This window comes from Eublepharis macularius, chromosome 4 (assembly GCF_028583425.1).
Source record: "Eublepharis macularius isolate TG4126 chromosome 4, MPM_Emac_v1.0, whole genome shotgun sequence".
NCBI lineage: Eukaryota > Metazoa > Chordata > Lepidosauria > Squamata > Eublepharidae > Eublepharis > Eublepharis macularius.
This window is the reverse complement of record NC_072793.1, coordinates 77,425,574-77,447,743: the sequence shown is the minus strand read 5'-3', so window position 1 is coordinate 77,447,743 and position 22,170 is coordinate 77,425,574.

Genomic DNA, 22,170 nt, shown 5'->3' with positions numbered 1-22,170 from the left:
AACGGAGTTCCGGAACCTCTTGAAAATGGTCACATGGCTGGTGGCCCCACCCCCTGATCTCCAGACAGGGGGGAGTTTAGATTGCCCTCCGTGCTGCTCGGCGGCGCGGAGGGCAATCTAAACTCCCCCCTGTCTGGAGATCAGGGGGCGGGGCCACCAGTCATGTGACCATTTTCTCCAAGGGCAACCCACTGAGTTCCACCACCTCTTTCCCCAGAAAAAAAGCCCTGGAAACAGCTGTCTGTTAAGAGATGAGAAGGCCTAGATATTCCAGAGGGATGGGATCCACTTGTCCTGGAATCAGTGGTTGGCTTTCTTAAAGCAGTTTGAGAGCTTTGGGGTACTCATGAACCATGCCTTACTCCTAGCGAAGCAGGTTGGCATGGTAGTCAGGAGGAGCACCTTCTATCAGCTTTATCTGGTGGGCCAACTCTCTTGTTACCTAGATTCAGCAGATCTGGCCATGCTAATCCGTGCTTACTTCATGGTTGGTTTGCTGCAACGCAGTCTATATAGAACTGCCCCTGAAGACAACCCTGTAACCACAATTGGTCCAGAATGGGGCAGCCCAGCAACTGGAAACATATGTTCCCCTTTTTCCAAGTTTAATTCAAGGTATTGATTATGACTTTTGAAGCCTTTGCTTTAGCAATGGTCTTCAGGCAGCCATCTGTTGGCAATCCTACCACTTATGGTAGCCTGTCTGGCAGCAACCAGAGCTTGACCCTGCTCTGAGGAATGGGCTCCCTGAGGAGGTAAGGGGAGCCCCCTCCTTGGGAATCTTCAGGAGTTGCTGCAAAGCTGGTTTGTTTGTTTGTAAAGGGTTTTGAGGGAGTGTGAAGGGCTGGCATTTTTAAGTGGGGGAAAGGGGAAAGACTTGGGTTTGTTTTATTTTGGTTTTGATTGGGATTGGTTTTTTTTACCATTATTGTCAACATCCTTGAACCATGTAGAAAGGAAGGATATAAATGTTTTATGAACTATTTCCGCCCTCTATTCCTGTACTTCCTATTCAGTTCAACTGGGCCTAGTTTCAGTATTTTCCACAGCAGCGTAGTAAACAAGAGCATTTTGAAAATTCATATCAAAGCCTCCTGAAATTGTGGGATAATTTGGCACAGCAGAATGTGTGGACTTGGTACTTTTTCTGCATTAGGAAGGAGGAAGCCAATGAGGATATTTAAAATACTCACAAAATGAGGACAAGGGAGCAGAAGTTAATACTGCAAACAATATCTAATAGGGGCCTATGATACTCCTATGACCTCATTTCATACAGCCATGCATGCATCAACTGCTGGAAGAAGACCATCTTTGCATCCACTCCTTTGGAAGAGATGAGGGGTGGAGGGGTGGGGTTTGCTTCAGCCAGAAGATGGGGAGACATGGACAACCTGGTGAAGCATGCCCTTGCACTCTACATTGGGATTAGGGCAGAAGAAGCCCAGTTAAAGAGCTGACTCCCATCCCCAAAGGTGTAATTACATTCTTTCAGTTATAACAGGTTGGCTACCTGGGTTTGAAAAACATAATATGGCTGCAAGAGAAGGAAGCTGACGACTTACCAGCAAGCTGGGTTGGCACTGGGTGCAGGATGCAGTGGAGGCGGGATTACTCAGAGGAGGAGAAGCGTCCATCCTGCGCTGGTCCAGCCATGTGGTCAGTGCCATTCCACCTGAGCATCCGCAGGAGCAGCGAGTCACCCTCCCACCCTCCGCTGATTAAGGACTATTGGGGGGCATTGGGTTGGTGGTTTTGAGGCACTGAGCTGGATCCCAATAGGGTGAGTGGGCCTTTGGGACTGCTCACCCCAACTGATCTGGAAGCAAGGGTCGCCAGGCAGGGCTGGCGATGGAACAACATGTGCCAAGGTGTGCCAGCGGGAGGCTGGCGAGTGATGCATCGGTCAGCAGCCAGGCCTCCAATGCCAATGGGGATCCATGCCCAGATGCCAGGCCAATGCTCCATCCAGCTGTAATCAATAAAGCTGTGGCCATTTCTAACCTAAACAAGTGTCTGGTGTGATTCATTAGCTGCAACGCAGTCTGACGTAGCACATAGGTGACAAAAGTACAGCTTAGAGCAGAGGATCCAGGTGGTGCCTAACAAATGGGTAACAGCAGCAGAGTTACTGAACTGAAATTTGATCATCTGGAAAAGCTCAAGTGCATAGATTCAGGATGTCAGAGCTGCCCGCAACAGAAGGTCACTTCAAACGTAATAATTTTTCTGCACGGATAGCAATTCTGTGTAGAAGAAAGGTATCATGTATGGATGCACATATATCTGTTTTTATGCGCAGCAAAGTAGACACATGCCTAAACGATTTGCACATTTCTTTTCCAATTCTGGAAGTGCTAGTTATAAGAAATGTATGAAGTCTGAAATGGCTTTCATTTGTTATCTAGTAATCTAAACTGGAATCTGGATGAGATTCTCAGCTAGTGTAAAACAGCGTAGCTCAGTTCCAAGTGGCCTCATTGGGGCAATCAATATCCATGGATAGTTTGGCCATCTAAGTCTGAGCAGCTGGGAGCCTTTCAGCAATATTGATTTTAATGAAAACTGCATAGATAGCTAAACCCCAAAACAATTCTTTTCAATGGTATTGGCTTTTTTCTCATTTTGCTAATAGGAGTAATGAATGTATCAATCTTTTATTCAAAGTGCTCTTTACACAGCTTAGGAAAAACAGAATGAGTAATGGTTACTTGTTGGCTTGATTTTGCAAACAGGAGTTTGCTTCATCAGCTCAATCTATTTGGATTGCTTGGCTCATAGATCTACTAATTAGTTTATCTGATAGCTTTACCGTATTCTGTAATTATTCTGTACTTTCATTAAAGAACACAGGGTAGTTGGATGATCCAATTTGACTCCACTCTGACCGTAAGAAATTTTTGGTCTGAGAAAGGGAACCTTTTCAATTTGCTTGCTGACAGTGACTTGGAAAGGTGCCCTGTAGCTGGGTAGTTGGATTAATAAAGACCACAGCTTTATTGAAGGACGCAGCTCATTGTCTGAGGTAGGAGGAACCCTAGTGATTGTATCCAGTCTGAGTCAGACAAGAAGGGCCTAATCAGACATGATATTTGGAGTTCCAAAATGTTTTTTCCTTTTAAAAACAGGCATATGCTATCCATATTCATATCTGTATCTCAGCATGCAGTTTTTCTGACCCGAATTTACTTACTTACTTCATTTATACCCCATTTACTTCATTACTTCATTTATACTCTACCGTTCTCCCCAAAGGGAACCGAAGGCAGCTAACATAATTCTCTTCACCTCCACTTTGTCCTCACAACAACCCTGTGAATTAGGTTAGGCTGAAAGTATGTGACTTGATTGTTTGTTTTGATTGTCATTTTATCCGTTTTAAATACTGAATCTACCATATATCTGGAATTCCAGCCAAAACCAAGCACTTTTAGTTCCATTGATCCTAAAAGAAGAGAGTTAAGCATGTGTTTAAACTTGCTGTCCTAAACATACAGAATATGTTCCACTGAACACCACATAGACATGCACAGAATCATCCTGAAATCAATGAGTTTTGCCAGATTAATTTGCATACTATATAATTTTTTTAACTTCTTTGAAATAGGTTCCCATAGGGTGTGTGACCTGGGATTTGTGATCTGGCGAAATACCTGGATTTGTGCCAATCTGCCAGGTCAAATGGGAGAATCCTAGATTGGCCTAGGGAGCTGAATTCTGCTGGACTAGATTTATTCAGCCACTGGCAGCCACAGCAGAGGCAGAGCTGCAGCCAGTGAGAGGGCAGCGGTGTGAGTGAGAGGCGGGTGGTGTAAAGTGGCGATAAGCTCTGCACCATAGCTGGAGAGCAGCATGAGGCTGGCAGAGACAGGAGGCAGCCGTCAGAGTACATTCTCCTCCCATCCTGCCTTTCTGCCCTGTCAGAGCTCCAAAGGAGAACTTCAAGCTGCCATTGTCTGGCTTTTAAACTCTGTGGATCCAGTGAGTCTCAACCCCCACTTCAGTTCAAGATTCTGTCCTTTTACATTGGGGTTCTCTGGTTGGACATTGGTTCCTTTCCTCATTTTGGTTCTTTTGGGCTTTATTGGTTCAGCTTGCATGGAAGTGGGATTTGCATTTGAGACTGACTTTTGGCCATGGGTTGCCTTTGTCTAAGGTTTTCTTTTGCTGGAAAGCCTTGGAAATCTTCCTCCCATAGGAAAAAAATGGTGAGTGTCCGGGAGCAGCTTCGTCAGGGGCCCATAGAATTGGACCTCAGGGTCTAATTTTCCTGAAATTTGGGGAGGGGTCTTTTGTGGACAGGCAGGAGTAGGTTCCTTGCACATTTGGTGGATTTTTCTTGAAAACTGCTTCCCCCCAGCCCCCTGGGTAATTTTCCTCATAGGTAATAGTGGCCAGATAAATTTGGAATTCTCTTATCAGATTAGAGAATGACCCAAATTTCAGGGATACCAAATTTTTTGGGTATTCCTGAAACCAGGATCTGTATCATCCAAAATTTTATTTTTGGTGTGCACCTTTAGTTTCCTGTGCTTTCACTTAAGTTCTCTAGGCCCAAATAAAAAATACAGTTCCAAGGACAGTCAAATGTCTAAAGTAGATAGCATTCTCTTGCTCCAGGTTAGTCATGTAGGGTCAGGCCAGGTTAAAGAGAACATAGGAACCTATAAATTCAAGCCATGTAGATGTGTACACTGATGAGTCATCCTTTCTGGCAAGGTGTTAAAGTGCAGAATAAATTGATATTCCCTGAAGAAAAAAAGAGATAATTAAATCCATGGTTAATGCTAGCAATCTGCATATAAGTAAAGCATATTCCGTGACTGCTTCCAGCATTAAATACATAATTTTAATACAGTTTCAGCAGAAAAATTATTAATGTAAATGCTCCTGTGGCAATTCTGTCCAATGAAAATTGCCATGTTAAACCCAGTATAAAAGGCTAGTATACAGACTCAAACAAGGAGCCAGAGGCAGCTCTGGTTATCCTTAAAAATGGAGCTGGTTGAAGGAACAAGTCTCAGGCAATGTAATATACTTGAGAATAGAGCAAAAACAAGATACAAAAAATGGGTTTAAAGAAAATTAAGGTATCATTTTTCCTCAAAGGAACAATGATATAATTAGCTAAAGCTTGTCACCTAAATCAGTCCCTGCATTAGGTTTGTCATGCAATAGTGGCCCCCTATATGGGTATAGCCAAGACACAAGGCAAAGGGCAAAATGGAAACTTTTCGTGTGTTGTATACACGGAGCTCAGTTTGACACAATAAATCTCAAGTAACATAAATATAGAAGGGAGACAAGCCCTTAATCAGAAAGTAACTTTATTATCCTCCCCAAGATACAAATTAAAATATGAGGAATCTGTATGAAAAAGAGACAAAAGGGGAACTGATCTCTGTTGCCTGAAGATTTGTATCACAAAACCCAACACAAATTAGTTACCTTGCACAAACCTAATGTGTCGTTGTGTTAGTTTAAGCTAGATACCGAACTGAAGTTACAATTACTCCAAATTATATTCCTTCCTCTTGGCCAGTTCAGATCAAACACATCCAGAGAGAAAGGAGATAAATTGGGGGTTGCCCAAATTGGGACCAGAAGGTGCAGTGGGATAAATGGGAATGGAATTAATGGCAGAAGGAAAGGAATCCCTAACCATAATGCAATGAGGAAGGGCAGGCTAATGGTAAGGCAAGCCATTCTTGAATGGGGAATGGAAAAGTTAAGAGTAAATAAACAGGATGCAAATGATTAAGCAGCATAGGAGAGAAGAAGTCTTCCTTTCCTGAAGGTGAAGAGTTCAGTGATTTATGCTCATTGTGATGGAAGAGGGTTCCAGAGGGGAATGAAATACAAAAATGGAGGGCATTTTTGAGTGCTAGTGGGGCAAGAATGCTATTGGCTATTTTGGTTCAGAACTAGGTTCTGCACTGACATTGGACCAAAACATTAGACCCTAATTGCCCATTAGTGAGCTTTGGGTTGTGTTTTGGGGGGGGTGTCTTTGGAACTGGGACTCTACTGGGACAAATTTAGGATCAGGGCTGTGATAAGATAGTGGAACCAACCTATGGTAGAAGGAGCACTTGAATATGCAGAGGAATTCTACATATGATAGCTGAGAATATTGAAAGAGGGCATCTGTAGCCAGGAGATGGGCAAATGGTTCTTCCTGGGTGCTTTTTTATCATATAGAAATTGCCTTCGCCAGGGAAATTTCAATAACTTGGATTATTTATCCTGCAAACCTGGGTCATAGTTTATGGCCAGAAAGATATGAGCAACTCTGGTGGTTAAAAGGAGACTTGATCAATGGATTCTTGGTGTATTTAGGAATTTAAACTACTTCCTGCCAGGAACAGCAACCTTTGTTTAATAGGTAAATAGATGCTTTCCCCCATGACATCTTAAGACCGTGAGATTTCAGAGGATGCCCTCCCGCATCTCTGGTATTAGTGTAAGCTAAAGGCTCTTAGGGGTGCTACTGGTCACCATAGGGGCTAGTAGGCTATGCAATAATATAGTCTGCACTTCCCCAGTAGCTTTTCACTTGGCCCTAAAATACTGAGATAATAATGCCAACCTCAATATATTTTTAAATAGTTGATCATTATTTGACAAAGTAGGTCCAGTACTTGATTGGTAAATTGACCATTTTTTTCTATCCAAATACCCAAGTGTAGAGGGCATTTTAACTATACCATAATAAAAAAATGCTTTAATCACCAACAGATTTAATACTTAAGCTAATTGAAAAAATCTATTATGATTGTTATTGTCAAACAGAATTTAAAAAATTGTAACGAATTATTTTAACTGTTAACACTATTGGGTTTCCTAGAAATTGTGAACAATACACCAAACAATTCTTGTCTTCTAATTTTTAAAAGTAAAATTTAAACAAAAATAGAGCAACTAAAAGTGACAAAGTATGAATAGCATAAGGCAATTTTTAAAGGCTGCTGACCAGTTCTTCTCAACCAGAACTCAATCACTCACAATAATTTTAAAGAGCAGACAACCAGAATAATCCCAGATTCCTGCAGAAAGCAAGATGGAGTCATGGGCAGTCTAAAACCATCCTAGACCAGTAGGATTGCCAGGTCCCTATAGGTTCCCTGTGGGAGGGTGGGGGGCCTGGTACTTAATGGAAGAATGTTCTTTCAGAATCGGCCTGTTTAGGTGCAAAATTGGCCCCTGTGAAGTGTGGGAGCGCTCCCACAGCCAGCATGATAATGTCACTTCAGGAAGTGATGTCATGCCCTGCTGGGAGTACACCCACAGCACTGTTGCCTGGGTTGCTTGCCAGTGGCGGGCAGCTTGTCACCCCCCACCAATTTTCCAACAGTTGGTGGGCACTGGGGCAAACTGCGAGGAGTTAGCCCATCACTGACAGGCACCTGGGTACCCTCTAGATGAGCGGGGGGGGGGGGGGAGGGACTGGTCATTAATTTGCCCTTTTTGAGGATTGAGGATTGAGTCTGCTCCTTCCTTAGACCTGTGATGCAGATGACCTCTTGTATTCCTGTTTGAATATGTTTTGCTGCTAGGTTGAGTCCTAACTATTGCAGAGCTTGGGGGCAAGCAGTCATCACTCCTGCCCTTGATAATGAATAATGCCAGAATTAATTTAAAAAGTAAGCTGCCAACTGCACAATGACATTGTTGGCTTCTTGGAATATCTGACAATATTTGATTGCCATGAACTTACCAGTATGCCAGTCCCAATAATAAAGGCTGAGTGCCTGAGGCTTTGATCAAATTTAGATGGAGGTCTGTGTCATCATGAGACATTATCTATGGTTGATGAGAAACGTGTGTAGCCTCTGCTGGATAAGAGCACAAATTGCAAAGCCAATATTGTGAATTCCATCCTTTTTGCTATCATCCATCCATATGTTTGTAATATACTCAAATCATTTGGCCAGTCTAGAAATGGACTTGTACTGCATGTGAAAAGCCATAAAAATTAAGGACTCAAGCTGACAATGGCTGTCCACCCATATGTTGTAGTGATGGGAATTGTGAGAGAGAATTACTATTTTCTCTTCATTAGAGTAGGACTGCCAGCTGCATTAGGGCAGATATAACAGATGCCTCCTGGTGTGGAACAAGGAAGTAAAAGGTAATGTACCCTCAAGCCTTCAGAGTAGAAACTTCAAACACTGTTAGCTGATATAGCTTTGGACTTAATTTACATTTTTATTGATATCTGAGTAATTTAGCTGTCTGTCATTCATTATGTTAGTTATGTTTGTGTCCACATTCTGCTGTCTCCACTTAGCCTCAGTCTAAAATGCCCTACTTGGATACAGCAGCACCAAAACAAAATTGTATTTCATAATAAAACTGCAGCTGCAGAATGAGTTAGAAGTACTCTTCAGGAATGTTTTAAGTTCTTATGTATTTATTAACAGTGCTTTTGTTGGTAAAAAAAATGTGCTGGTACTCAAGATCTTCATCATATATTTGGATGGAAAGGTGGCATAGAAATGTTTAGCTTAAAATAAATAAATAAATAATAAGTACATAAATACACTTGGCCCAAACGGGATTTTTAATGAATTGGGCTTCAGTGCAACCCACAGCTCCCCCTTTGCACCAGATAATGACATCATTTTCCCGTGCAATGGGGGAGCTGTGGGTCGTGCAGAAGCCCAATTCATTAAAAATTGCCTCCAAATGGGCAGGGCTGGCAAGCCTATCAAGATTAGCAGACAAGAAAAATATGTTTTAATAGAACTCAGTGAGGCAAGCTAACTATAAATCATTATATCAGACAAAGAGAGGGGAGGGGGTTGCACCACCTTCTTTCCCCTCCTGTTCCTCTCTTGTGTGACTACTTCTTCTTCTGTATCTTTCCTACAAGGCTAGTCACTTCCTCCCCACTGGATTCTGAGTCCTATCTTAAGGCTGACCACCTAGAGGCCCTCCCTGAGCCTCATGCATGGGAGGCACCCCTCGGTGAGACACCTCTCACTTGATCCCAGGGTCACCTGGGGGCTGAGCCGGGCCTATACTTTCTGCTGGGCTTGGGCCATCTTTTCTGCTGAGGCCTGGCTGATTGTTCAGAAGTGTGGTTTCACCGATCTTGTCTGCCAGGGCCTGTGATGATTACTCAGCAGCCACAGCTTGTAACACCCTATCTTTCCCTGGCTCCTTCCTTCATCCCAGAGTCACACCTGCTGATGAGATCAGTGGGTGTGATGGAGTGTGTCAGCTGCCCTGCTGCCTCCAGCCAATGCCATGTTTTCTGCCAGCCTACCTGCTGCCTTCTCTCCTGGCCTCTAGAATGCAGCCCTAATCTCTACTGGCTAAAAGAGGCACCAGTACGCTGTACCAGTTTATACCAGCACAAGAAAAGCTCTGTCTATCAGATCTGGAAGCTAACTAGGCCATTGCTTCTTTGAGCTTGATTTTTTAAATGCTTCTTTGCCATGGCATGCTCTGCTGTAATAAAGTAAATCTGGATTCAGTGAGAATTTCAGTTAATTTTATGGAAATAAGTAGATTTTTGCATGCATGACAGGTAAGGCAGAATGGTACTTGAGGCCATGATGGCACTGATTATGATTTAAGTGACTTGCAATTCTTGTATTTTCCTGAAATGGACCTTAGATGAAATTGCTTGATAGAGTCTTAGCACAATTAGCAGGTCACTCAACTGGAACTTTCTTTATCATCCCCTTTCTTTTGGAAATAATCATAGCAGGGAAAAACAGGTCCTAAGTCCTGTATCAACCATGGCTGACATCATGAGGACACAAAAAAAGCTACTAGCTTATCTGCTAGGCTTTGCCTGTTGTACTTTTGAGGGTTTCCACAATAGACCTTGCTACTAGACTTTTGCAGAGAGGTACAAGTCTAGTAGCCAGATTAGTGTTAAGAAAACACCGTAACATTGAAATGCTGATGTGTGCACATGTTTGGACTCAGGAATGTCATGTAGCTTCTGGTTCAAAACAGCATGGGTTCACATGACCTTTGGGGTATACTTCTTCAAACTGGACCGATTTATTTTTGCACCAAATTTGATTGTCCACACAGAAATCCCCCGCAGGCTGCAGGCATTCATCCACCACATGCTTAGAATCTGGAACACTTGCAGGCAATGCCTGTAATGGGATTAACTCGTGTGTGTGTGTGTGTGTGTGTGTTTCACAGACAGCACAGGGAACCATAAACGAGGGAAAGGTTTTTAGCTCTTTTAATTCATCTCTGTGTTCTAGGGAGAAAAGTACTTTTCTGTTTAATCTGCTACTCTCTAGCCTCACTCAGTCTGTGTCTTATGGTCCTCCCCCATCACTTTTAGTAACAGCTAAGTATGGTGCAGGGAGGACTGAACCAGTTCAGTGAAAATGCTGGAATCCACCCCCTTCCAATTCTTTATTCAGTGGGTCAGCTTTGTGCTGCATGCCACTCATTTTAAAACCCACTTTAACTGTTACTGATATCAAGATTGCATCAACATCCTTTTTGTGTGATGTTTTGCTGAGGTACATAGATAAAATACAAAAAGCCCCCACAATTATATGTACAGTCCCATCCAAGATTTTTTTGAGTGGTAGCATAAGCCACCTTAGATTCTTATTGGAGAAAGATGGGATAAAAGTTTTCAATTAAACAATTTTCTTTAAAAATGTGCAATGAAAATAAGAGGAGAGACATGAACAAGCAGAAGGAAGAGACAGCAGTAGTGAACTGCTTATGTATAGCACTGACTAATTTTTTTTAAAAAAATAAAAATGTATAATAGATTGCTTTCACTCAGAAAACAAGGCTAGATGATTTGGAATTTAGGGAGAAATTGAGAAGAATATTTCAGAACCATCCGTAGACCAAGATTTAGAGCCGCTTCACATTTTATAAAGTCTTCATGTCCCCCATATGGACTTTTGACAGAAGTGTTCTGGGATTTTCCCTCTGATAATTTCCAATGTATACACAGGATCAATTCAGATTAGGATTGTGGTGTTTGGGGACAAGTGGCTTAATGTGGGGAAAGTAGTGTGTGGGGGGAGAGGGGAGGGCTTACGGCTCTTCTCATGTGCCTCAGTTCAGATTCAAGTTGGGCCCCAGGAATTGTTCTCAGCAGATAACTTCCAGCTCAGATCTGATCAAGATTCCTCTTAGTGGCCACATGACCGATACAAAGGACTTTTAAAACATAAATCAGCATTTAATTATCCAAACTCTATAGCACAAAAGTTTCTGTTGCGAGCTAATTTGTGCAGCCCTCTTTCCTCTTACCACATTGACACACTCTCACCAAAATGATGCCTAATGATAAAGGCCCACCTTAGAACATGCCTGTGAGACTGGAAGTCCCTGGTTCAAACTTACTCAACCTCATCATTTTCTCAGCCTCAGCTTCAGTAATACGGGAACAGCCATTTTTACCTACCTTATAGGACTGAAGTAAAGAATTCCAAATACTCAAAAAGTAGTTAGTAGGAGGATGAGGTTGAGGTATCTCATTATCTGTGATACACCATAATGAAATCTGGGGGTGCAGGGGGGAGATATAAGGCTTTGTGACTGTGGAAATCCCTCTGCTCGCCTTCATTATTACTTTGTGGAGAATAGATATGAATGAGCAGGGACTCACTTGGATCCACGGCACAGTAACACTGAGACTAGACTACTGTAACGCACCCTCAAATTCAGCTCGGAGATTCCACTTAGCACAAAATGCTGCAGCTTGATTATTTTCAGGAGCTAGACGAGCCATGCATATTACTCCCATTCTGCAGTCACTTGATTGGCTATCCATCAGTTACCAGGCTCAATTCAAGGTTTTAGCTATCACACACAAAGCCTTTCATGGCCTTGGCCCCTCATATCTGCAGGAATGCCTCTTTCCCTATGCTTGGCCATGTCAACTTTGCTCATCAGAACAGGGCCTTCTACCGGCCCCACTCTGAAGATGGGCAAAATCAACAACTTTCCCCCCACACATATTTTCCATTGTGGCCCTACCTTGTAGAATGGCCTGCCTGATAAGGTTAGGAAGGCTCCCGCTCTCTTGACTTTCCAGAAACTAGGTAAAACTGAATTATTCAAGAAGGCTTTTTACACAATTAGGAGGGCTGTACTATAAGGAAATGGTTCAGAGAGATGCTTTGGAAAAAGGATGGGGACTGCAGACTATACTGCATATTGACTGTTGCCATAACTGATTGCATTGTTTACAGGATGTTCTGGCTGTGGTTCATTTTGACTTACACTACATAATCCACCTTAACTCTCACTGAGAAAGGTGGGCTCTAAATAACATAACATAAAAATAAAATCTATTTATCTTTGCTTCTTCATTGTCTCCCACCTCTTCTCTCAGACACTTGCTCTCTTTTTTCTTCACTTTCTCACTCTCACTCTCTCTTTCACCATCCCACATCTACTGTGGTGTTTTCTGCATGTACACTTAGACCTGGTTTTCTGGGTATTCTGGTGAGGATTAGATCTGCTTCGGAGCTCTATAATTCCACACCAAAGAGGTGTCTGTTTATTTTTTCTGCACTAGAAAAATGCAGAGTTTCTGGTGTGAGCTTTCTGGAGAGAGAAGACACATCAGTTTTGTCAGTTGATTGGCTGAGGAAACTTGCAGGGTTTTTAAGAAGCACCACTGTTCCAATTTTTGTTTTTAATTAAAAATAAAAAATGAACTAAAAAGTACAGGAAACACAGTACTTCTTACTGACAAGGTGCACACACAATACATAACAAACAACGAGGACATTTCTGTGTGTTTATTGGAGGGAAACTTAGGGATTCAGGGCTCTCTGCAGTTTTTATTAGCCATTTCGAAGCATTTTTCCACCATCAGATGCAAGGGTATTTTTTAAAACAACGAGGGCTGTTTTTTAAAACATCTCTGTTGCACTGTTGTTGTTTAATGTTTTTTTTTAAAACTGGATTGGTTGCTGTTCAACCAATCAGGATACAGGGGGATAAAGAGGAGTGTGAAACGCTGGGCCAGGACCAATCCTCCTACTGAGGAAAACATTCTACATGTCAAAAAAGCTGCTGTTTGACATTGGCAGAAAAAAAATCATGGTATGGATGCAGGGAGAAAAGCAGCAGAAAAGCCAGGGAATGCGGCTCTCCCAGCAGCAGCAGAATGCAGCTCAAGCTGGGAGCCGTCCTTTGCAGCCCCGCCCTGGAGGAAAGGAGACAGACTCCCCAGGCATCCTGGGCTTAGCCGGGGGGCGGAGCCAAGAGCCTGATTCAGGCGGCTCCTCTCTTCCCGGTGTCAGTCGTTTTGAGCGCTCAGTGAAGCAAGAGCTCTTTGCTCTGCCTTCCTTTGAGTGGTGAAGCTGAAGGGAGGAATGTGTGCTGAACAAACATTGATGGCGGCAGTGGAGGCAGTTGGAAAGCAGCGATAGCAGTCAGCTCTTGGAGGCTGTCGGAGGCGGCTGGCGGCTGCAGCTGCAGTGCACAATACAGGCCAGGGCTTCAGGGCCTGTTGGGGCTAGAGTAATTGAGCAGTTTAATTGAGCAGGCTGGTGGGGCACTGGGGTGGCAGGCAGCTAGGCTGTATTGGAGGGACTTTGGCCCAACTTGGGTGGGGTCGCTCCCCTTAATAGTTGTCTTGGAGAGAGTGGGTGGGAGCCCTCTCCCCCCCCCACTCACACATAAACCCCTCTTCCTGCCATAAGCCTGTTTGTTTCCATTTAGCCTCCCCCCACCACCGGCAAGAAGTAAAATAAAGTAACTTAAAAAACAGAGCCGGTGTTCTTCACTTTGGCTTACTGGTAAAGCGGCACCTAAGCCTATATTCTTGTGGCCCATAAAAGAGGGCCTGTCTCTGCCTGATAGCCATTCCGTTAGCAGGCAGATTTGCTCAGGGCTGTGCTCAGCGCCATCTTGTGGTGGAGAATTACTGGTGGCCTGTCTCTGCCTGACAGCCATTCTGTTGGCAGGCAGATTTGCTCAGGACTGTGCTTGGCACCATCTTGTGTGGCAGCTTGGTACTGCTCCTGGCAATTGCTACTTTTGCTGGGGCTTAGTGCTACCTGTCAGGGCTAGCATCAACAGTTGGTTAAGGGGTAAAGCTGCGAGCCAGTCCAACACATTATTAACGGCTGCTGTATCATCATTTGGGAATGTTTATGCTGCCCAGAAAAGGGGGTGGCCCATCAATAGGAAAGTGGCCTGTAAACGGCCAGTGCCGTGGAACCCTACTCAGGCTCTGTCTCCCTCAGACGAGGATGATGGCCCAGGCAGGCAGGAACTTATGGAGTGCATTGTTGCTCTTGAGAGGGCTAGGAGTGGTACAGCATCAGCTGTTGCGCCTGTTCAGCCATGCAAGGGTGCTAAAAGAATTACAATTGCTGCTTTTAATAAGGATTTTGCCTCTTGTCTTTCTGCCCTGGAGGGAGTATCAGGAGTGGTGGCAAGTGATGGAGGCAGCAGCCAAGACCATCCAACATCAACTGAGAGTGTGGCTGACATTGACCAGGAATGGGCAGCTGACAGTGGGCAAGTTGCCATAGCAGTGGAACGACCCATGCCTGATGGTACGGATCCTTTGCCCAAGCAGAGTGCCACTTGGCCCTGGGGCTCTTTGGGGCAGGTAGCTGCTACCGGCGCTCCTGCATCTTCTGTTTTGGAGACATATCCCATGCTTGGTTGGCCTTCTGCAGGCCCAACTATTTGGCCTAGTTATTCCAGACGCTCCTTGCACCTCCAGCAGGTGCAAGTACTGCCTGTATTGGGCTGTGCTACCAGTTGGGATGGATAGGCCTTCCCTCTGTCTGTGACTGGGTGGCCTTTTGGTTATGGCAAGCAGATGGGCCTGGCCCATTATGGACCCCAGGGATATGGCATGGTTCCTTATAGGACACTTCCCCTGGGAGATACGGCATTGCCTGCGGGGGTGGGGAGAATATACAAAGGGTTAGTACATGGATGACTTTACCCTTCTCTTCAGGGAACTGGAGAAGAAGGATATAGATGATCTGTATGATAGGGATAAGGAGAAGATCCGCTGTAGGCAGATTGTCAGGAACTGGACTCATTGGTTGTCTGGGTTCCTGGTTTATGCAGGGGTATTGGCTAGGGCACAGCCAGGTAGGGCTCTCCCCCTTTTCCAATACATGAATATTATATACAGGGGGTACATGGACTTTGAGGGGGTGGCTTGGTTGATACAGCTGTGGATGCAGGTCATGGCCCTTGCCAAGTCCAACCTCAGAAATAGAAGCGAGAGTGGTCATATGATTATTCTGCCCTCTCAGGGTTCAGGTTCCCGCACTTCTGCGGGGCAGCAGGTTTAAATACGGCTGCTTTGTTGGGACTTCACGTCCGAGGAACTTTGCAACAAAAAAAAGTGGGCAACTATATGCATGACTGCCCTGCATGCATGGGAACCCACCCATAATCTGCCTGCCCCAAAGGAAGACAGGGTGGGAAATGCTTTGGGGGCAGTGGTGGCCAACAAGGGCCTGGCAAAGGGGCCCAGCCCAGTAAAGCTGAGGGTACTTGAACGGTTTCTTCAGGTCTCCCCAAGGCGCAGGGTGCTGACTATTCGTCCATTGTTTAGATGACTTTCTGATGTCTGGGCCAGCTGGCATGGGGCAGTGTGCCAGGCTTTTGGCAGGGGTCATGGAGTGTTCAGAGGAACTGGGGGTTCCTTTAGCTCATGAGAAAACCGAGAGACCATTTGTTGTCATAGCGTTCTTGGGAATAGAACTGGACACAGTACAACAGACCTTAAGGTTGCCCTTAGAGACGGTGGTAGATCTTGGGCTCGATTGGAGGGCTGCTTGAGTGGAACCTAGATATCTCTCCTTGAGTTGCGGCAATTAGTTGGCCATTTAAACTTTGCCTGTAAGGCAGTTGCGCCTGGGAGGGCTTTCCTTGGGTGGCTGTGCAATGCTATGAGGGCCTTACGGTTGCCCCATCAGCGTTTAAGAATTAATAAGGGCATGCGGGCTGACCTTTTGGTGTGGAAGGAATTCCTTTACACCTTTAATGAGGTGACTTTTTGGAGGGAGGAGCTTTTGCTAGAAGCCGAACTTCAAGTCACCTCTGATGCCTCCTGGTCTACAGGCTTTGGAGTCTTTTTTAGGGAGCATTGGTGTGCTGACCAATGGCCCGCTGATTGTGTAGCCCAGGGATTGTCCAAAGAACTTACGTTTTTGGAGTCCTTTCCCTTGTTAGTAGCCGTGTGGCTTTGGGGATCACACTTGGTGAACCGAGCTGTCCACTTTTGGTCTGACAACTTGGCTGTCATGCACGTGGTCAAAACCATGGCATCTAGATCCCCCAGGGTGATGAGGCTGGTAAGGGCCTTTACATTGAAATGTGTGCAGATGAACATTTTGTTCAGGGCCAGGCATGTTCCAGGTGTTAACAATGGTGTGGCAGACATTTTGTCTTGCCAACAGATGGAATGATTCTGGCAGCTTGCCCCCTGGGCCGACAGGCAACCAGCGAGGATGCCCCAGGAGCTATGGGAGCTTGGACGGTGGAAGTAAATAGAGCAATCCAGCTGTCCATTGCCCCCAGTACACGCCCGGCCTACGGCCGTGCGGTCAGGCAGCTTTACCAGTTCAGGGTGTCGGCGGGGCTCCAGCAGTTGTGGCTCATCCCACCTGAGCACTTGATGCACTTTATGTAGTGCAGTGGGGCCGGGGCCTTGCAGTGAGGTCCATCAGGGGACAGTTGGCCACTTTAGCCTTCGCCAGCAAAGCACGTGGCTTACCTGAATTCACGGGTGTCTTCAGGATTAGAAAGATGCTGGAAGGCTGGGCCAGGGAAATAAAAATGCCATGTGACCCAAGGCAGCCCATCTCCCCATCAGTTCTTAAGGGACTGGGGACCGCATGGGCGGAAGTCTGCTCGTCAGCGTTTGAACGGAAGCTTTTCCATGCTTCTGCCTTAATGGCATTTTTTGGAGCTCTGCGAGTTAGTGAGCTGATGGCCTCATCGCGTACAGACACATCTGGCCAGGCACTGAATGCCCGGGACATTAAATTTGTTGGGGATAAAGTCTCCATTGGGATGAGATGGTCCAAGACTGACCAGTGACAGCAGGGGAGCCCCTTGCTTTTGGGCCCCTGCTCTGAGCAGGAGCTGTGCCCTGTTAAGGCCCTCAAGGAATATGTCACGCTTTGTGGGGATGACCGAGGGGTTTTATTCCGCCACGAAGATGGGGCCCCACTGACTAAATATCAGTTTGGGCGGTGACAGAGAGGGCCCTTAAGAATCTTGGCTTGTCAGGAGTCATGTTTGGAACCCAGACTGACCAGCGGCAGCGGGGAAGCACCTTGCTTTTGGGCCCCTGCTCTGAGCAGGAGCTGTGCCCTGTTAAGGCCCTCAAGGAATATGTCACGCTTCATGGGGATGACCAAGGGGTCTTATTCCACCACGAAGATCAGGCCCCACTGACTAAATATCAGTTTCGGGCGGTGACAGAGAGAGCACTTAAGAGGGGGTCAAATTCGGAACCCACTCCTTCCAGCTGCTATGGGATACCCTCAGCAGGCGATTCAGAGAGTGGGCAGGTGGCGGTCAAGGGCGTTTCGGTCCTATGTCTGGCCCCTGCAGCAGTTTTAAATGGCAAACTACTTGTTCTTTCCTCAGGTGCCGTGTCGGGCCAAGAGAGGAACAGAATCCTGATTTGTGGCCACAGCATGGTGTTCTGGGCAGCCAATCAAGCCAAGAGAACACAGATGAGATCCCAGCTGGGCCTGAGCACTGTGGCCACTGTGGAGTGACAGGGCAGGCGTGGTCTCAGATGGCCCGGCCTGCTGCCTCTCCTCTTTAGGGGACGGACGAAGCCTCCCCCACACATTGTGGTCATTCACCTGTGTGGTAATGACCTAGGGCGGGTACAGGGCAGGGCCCTGTCGATGCAGGTAGCTGAGGACCTTGAATACATAAGCAGCCAATGGAGGGGTGTGCTTATAGTATGGTCAGAGATGCTACAACAACGGGTTTGGCGGGAGGCCTTTGACACCAGGGCGATAGACAGGGCCCAACGAAAGGCTAACCACACCATTAAGAGGTCTTTGGGGCAAGGCTTGGGTATTTATTTGCCACACCCCAAGATTAGGGCCGAATTTGCCCGCCTCTACAGAGGCGACGGTGTCCACCTGGCACCTGAGGGCAATGATATTTTCCTAGATGACCTGCGGCAAGGGCTTCGGGTGGCTCTAGGCCACCGGTGGGGCGCAAGGGTCTAAGCAGAGGCTTGACCCTTGCAGTGGCAGGAGATTTTGGGAATAGGGTGCGGGCTGGTGAGCACCCTGTGGCGCTTCCCCTTGAATGGGGACAGGGCTGCCATTAAGGGCGGTATGCCTGCTTGCGGCTACCGTACGCTGGCAGAAACCTGCGGGGATCCTCAATACAAGGCCTCCCCTCATGCCGTGCGGCTGGGGCGTAACAGGTGCTTCAATGGGGATCCATGGCCTGGCAGCCCGGGTTGCAGCCATTCAAAGAATGGCCTACACCCGGGGGCGTGGGGCTCGCCCAGACAGGTCAAGGCGGAGGTCCGGAGTTGACCCCAGGGCTTGACCTGTACCGCTTAGTTAGCTCTTGCCGTGCATTACCTTTATGGTCATTTAATAAACGTCCCTTTATTCCAAGCCTGTGCCTGTCTCTTCCTTCCGGCTGGGGTTGCAAAGATCAGTTCTGCAGCAGATGCAGCTTTTCTCTGTGCAGAATGGAAAAATGTCTGAGAAGCAGTTTTGGAGACTGACTCAGAGTATTTTGACTGTGTGCAGAACTCTGGAGATTAAAAAAAGCCTTGAATGGAAAAAACCCTCTGTTGTACATACACACACTCTCGCCTTCTTTCCTCATAATCATCATGGGTGGAGGGTTGGCTTGTTCTCCCCCTCTCCCCCTGCCATTGTGTCTGCCTGCTTGGCTCTCCATGCACTCCCTGCTCTGGACACTCAGCCACAGGGAGATATGTGGTGTGAGGGTTAATTTGGTGATAATCTCACCTCTGCATTTTTTTAATATAAAATGCTCATTACAAGTGGTGTGAAAGTCTGTGGCATCTCCTGCTTTTAGTAAAATGATTGCTTCATATCAGACTGCTTTGTTTGGTAGAGTTAATAGTGTTCTTCCTCTATACTCCTCCAATAGCTTTCATCTTTCTAGTGATAATGTTTCTCTCCCCCTTGACATGGTGCAATGCATGAAATGCTACTCCAGACAATCAAAGTCATGTCTATTGGTTTCCAAGGCAACCATCTCAGATACATTCATTTGAACCAATTTCAGGAGGCTGAAGGAATCCAAATAAGAAAATTGAAGTCCTTTTTACTTTTCAAAATTTGGGTAGAATCAACCTCCCATCAAATTGTCTTTTCCATGCCTCCAATGCAAACATCACTAGAAGAGGAAGAGAGAAGAGAATATCTTCATGCAAAGCATACAAATACAAACCCAAAGCAAAATATATTGACAATAATACATATGAATATAAAATGATTACGGAGCTAGAAAACCATTGAGATGCTCTGTGCCCTTGTGAAAGGTAATCAGCAGCACCATTAGAACAACATTTTATTGAGAAGAAATTGATTTAAAACTTATATTTGAGCTGTTTTTGGTCTTGTTGATGTACAGAGCTCCATATACTTGTACAATAGATATTAAAATCTGTAACTGCTTGAATGCTAAAGCTCCAAAGACTTGGGCCCTCCCAATAGCACTACCCTTACTTTACCCATACATCTTCAAATTATTATTATTAACAATAACAATAACATTCGATTTATATACCGCCCTTCAGAACAACTTAACGCCCACTCAGAGCAGTTTACAAAGTATGTCATTATTATCCCCACAATAATCATCCTATGAGGTGATTGGGGCTGAAAGAGCTCCAGAGAGCTGTGACTGACCCAAGATCACCCAGTGGCTTCAAGTGGAAGAGTGGGGAATCAAACCCAGTTCTCTAGATTAGAGTCCTGCGCTCTTATCCACTACACCAAATTGGTGTATAAATTAAACAAATGTATACACCAGGAACATGCAGATTCTAATACCAAAATCTCTCCTTTTCTGTGAGACTGACAGTGCACTGATCTGAGAGCCAAGTCCACTGCCAGCAGCACTTCTGACTCCACATAGAGTTTTCCCTTCCCCACTTTAATTGTTAGCATACTATTTCCATTGTTTCTATTTTTGTGTTTGGTATCTTCCCCAGGGATTATCTGTTCCAAGTTCAATGATTTTAGGAAGCAGTTTTTTTCCTGCTTCCTCACAGCATCGTGGTGTATTTGTGCACCTCTGGGGATTTTCCTGGCTTTTTTCTCAAATCTGCTTTGTGCCAAAGTTTTGAGAAATATCTTAGTAAAACCAGCATGGCTGCTGTGTGTGTTAGGGAAATTTTGGATTTTCTGGCTCACATTGCAGCAGTTTTTCCTGTCCCTGTGGCATCTACTCTCCCCCCGCCCACTACCTGGGGGGGGGGATTTTAATTTTTTTTAAAAATGGCACTATTGTTTAACAATATACTGTTGCAACAATAGGTGCAGCAGGTTCTCTGAATTCCCAGCTTTTACTTTAAAAAAGAGTAATTCTTTAGCCCTTTCCCTTGTAAAAACAAGGAAAAAGGCAGGTCTTACAAGGGAAGAGGCTAGAGACATTTTTTTTTTCAAATGAAAGCTGGGAATTTTGAGAACCTACTACACCCCTATTGTTACAATGTTGTATCAGTATGATGTTATTTTAGTGCCTTTTTTAAAAAAAATACAAAAGCATTGTTGGCTCAAGGGAGCCCACTTCTGGGATAGCGGGGCAAGGAAACTGGGGAAACCTGCTATGTGAAAGCCCCATTGCTGCTGCACTTAATTTGCTGCCTCACCAGCAATGGAGAAACCACAAAATCCCATTCCTGTGTGGGATCATAACTTTTGGGTTATGATGCACTTCTACATGTTTTATTCATTTGCTATTCTATGATTTTAAAAGACCCTGGATGGTATTTTTTGCAATTTTCACCAAAATTCTATTGGCACTTTAGTAATGTTGTATACATTTTTTTTAAAAGCAAGACAGCAGCAAGGAAGACTATACCTAAACAGTAGCACCAGCTGGTAAATCTTTTCTTGGATTGTACAACTTAACTATCTATGTGATAGTTTGGAGGTCTTTGGATAAATGGTATATTGGAAACTAACATATCAGGGAGTAGATCAAGCTAAGACTACTGATACCTCATTTTCTATTTGTAGTGAGTTTTTTAAAGTTCTGTATATTTCCCAATAACAATCAAAACACCAGCCAATTTTTTTTGTTTATAAATGTTTATGTTATGTCCTGACCTAGCACTATCAGACAATATATTGCCAAAAGGTAACTATGTACCTTTGTTCGGCCAGAGGAAAAATCCAGTGATTTTGTGAGGTGAGAGCTTTAATTAAGCAGTAAAGCAATGACTGTTTGTACAGTGCACCAGCTTCTGACCTCTGTATACACTACAGCATGCCCCTGGTGAAGGTCATTGGGGCGAAAACATTCTATAGACTGTAACACTGTACCTTGAGAGAGAGGCTAAACACTTTGAACTCTATGAAGCAAATATTGATTTTTCTTGAAAGCAAGTGGCATTCATAGTGTCTCTGGCTGAGGAGCCCCATTTTCCTTCCATCATAATATTTCTTTAAACCAGGGCCGTTTTCACACACCTGTAAACCCTCTGGAAAATCGCGCAAAACTCATGGCACGACGGAGTTTTCATAGGTCACCTTTGCATATATTTGTAATCTCTCAGTACATGACTATAGTTTACGGAGAGTATCTTGTTTGGAGAGCTTTGCTTTTTTACGTTATAATTTTTCTTTATTTAAACCACAAACAACAAGACAAAAACTATTCGGCACCTTCCTGGCAGCTGCAACATGGCATAAGCCAGGGTCCGTACTTTGTCCCCACGGAAGGAGAAGGAAGCAGTGACCTCCTTAACATCCGGGGAGTTTGGGCAGGGGGAGGGTGGAGACAGAGGCCTTATTGGACTGCTCTGCCCTCCTCCCTGCCAGCAGTCACAGCACACGATCAGCTCACGACCTGCGGTGGCAGACTCTCCTCTGGGAGCGTGGATGACGGCCCTAGCAGCCGCACCTTCTGCTGGCCTTGGTGCCACGGAGGTGCCACCAACCCAGCTTGAACAGTGGCAGCAAACAGGGGCGCCTGCTGGAG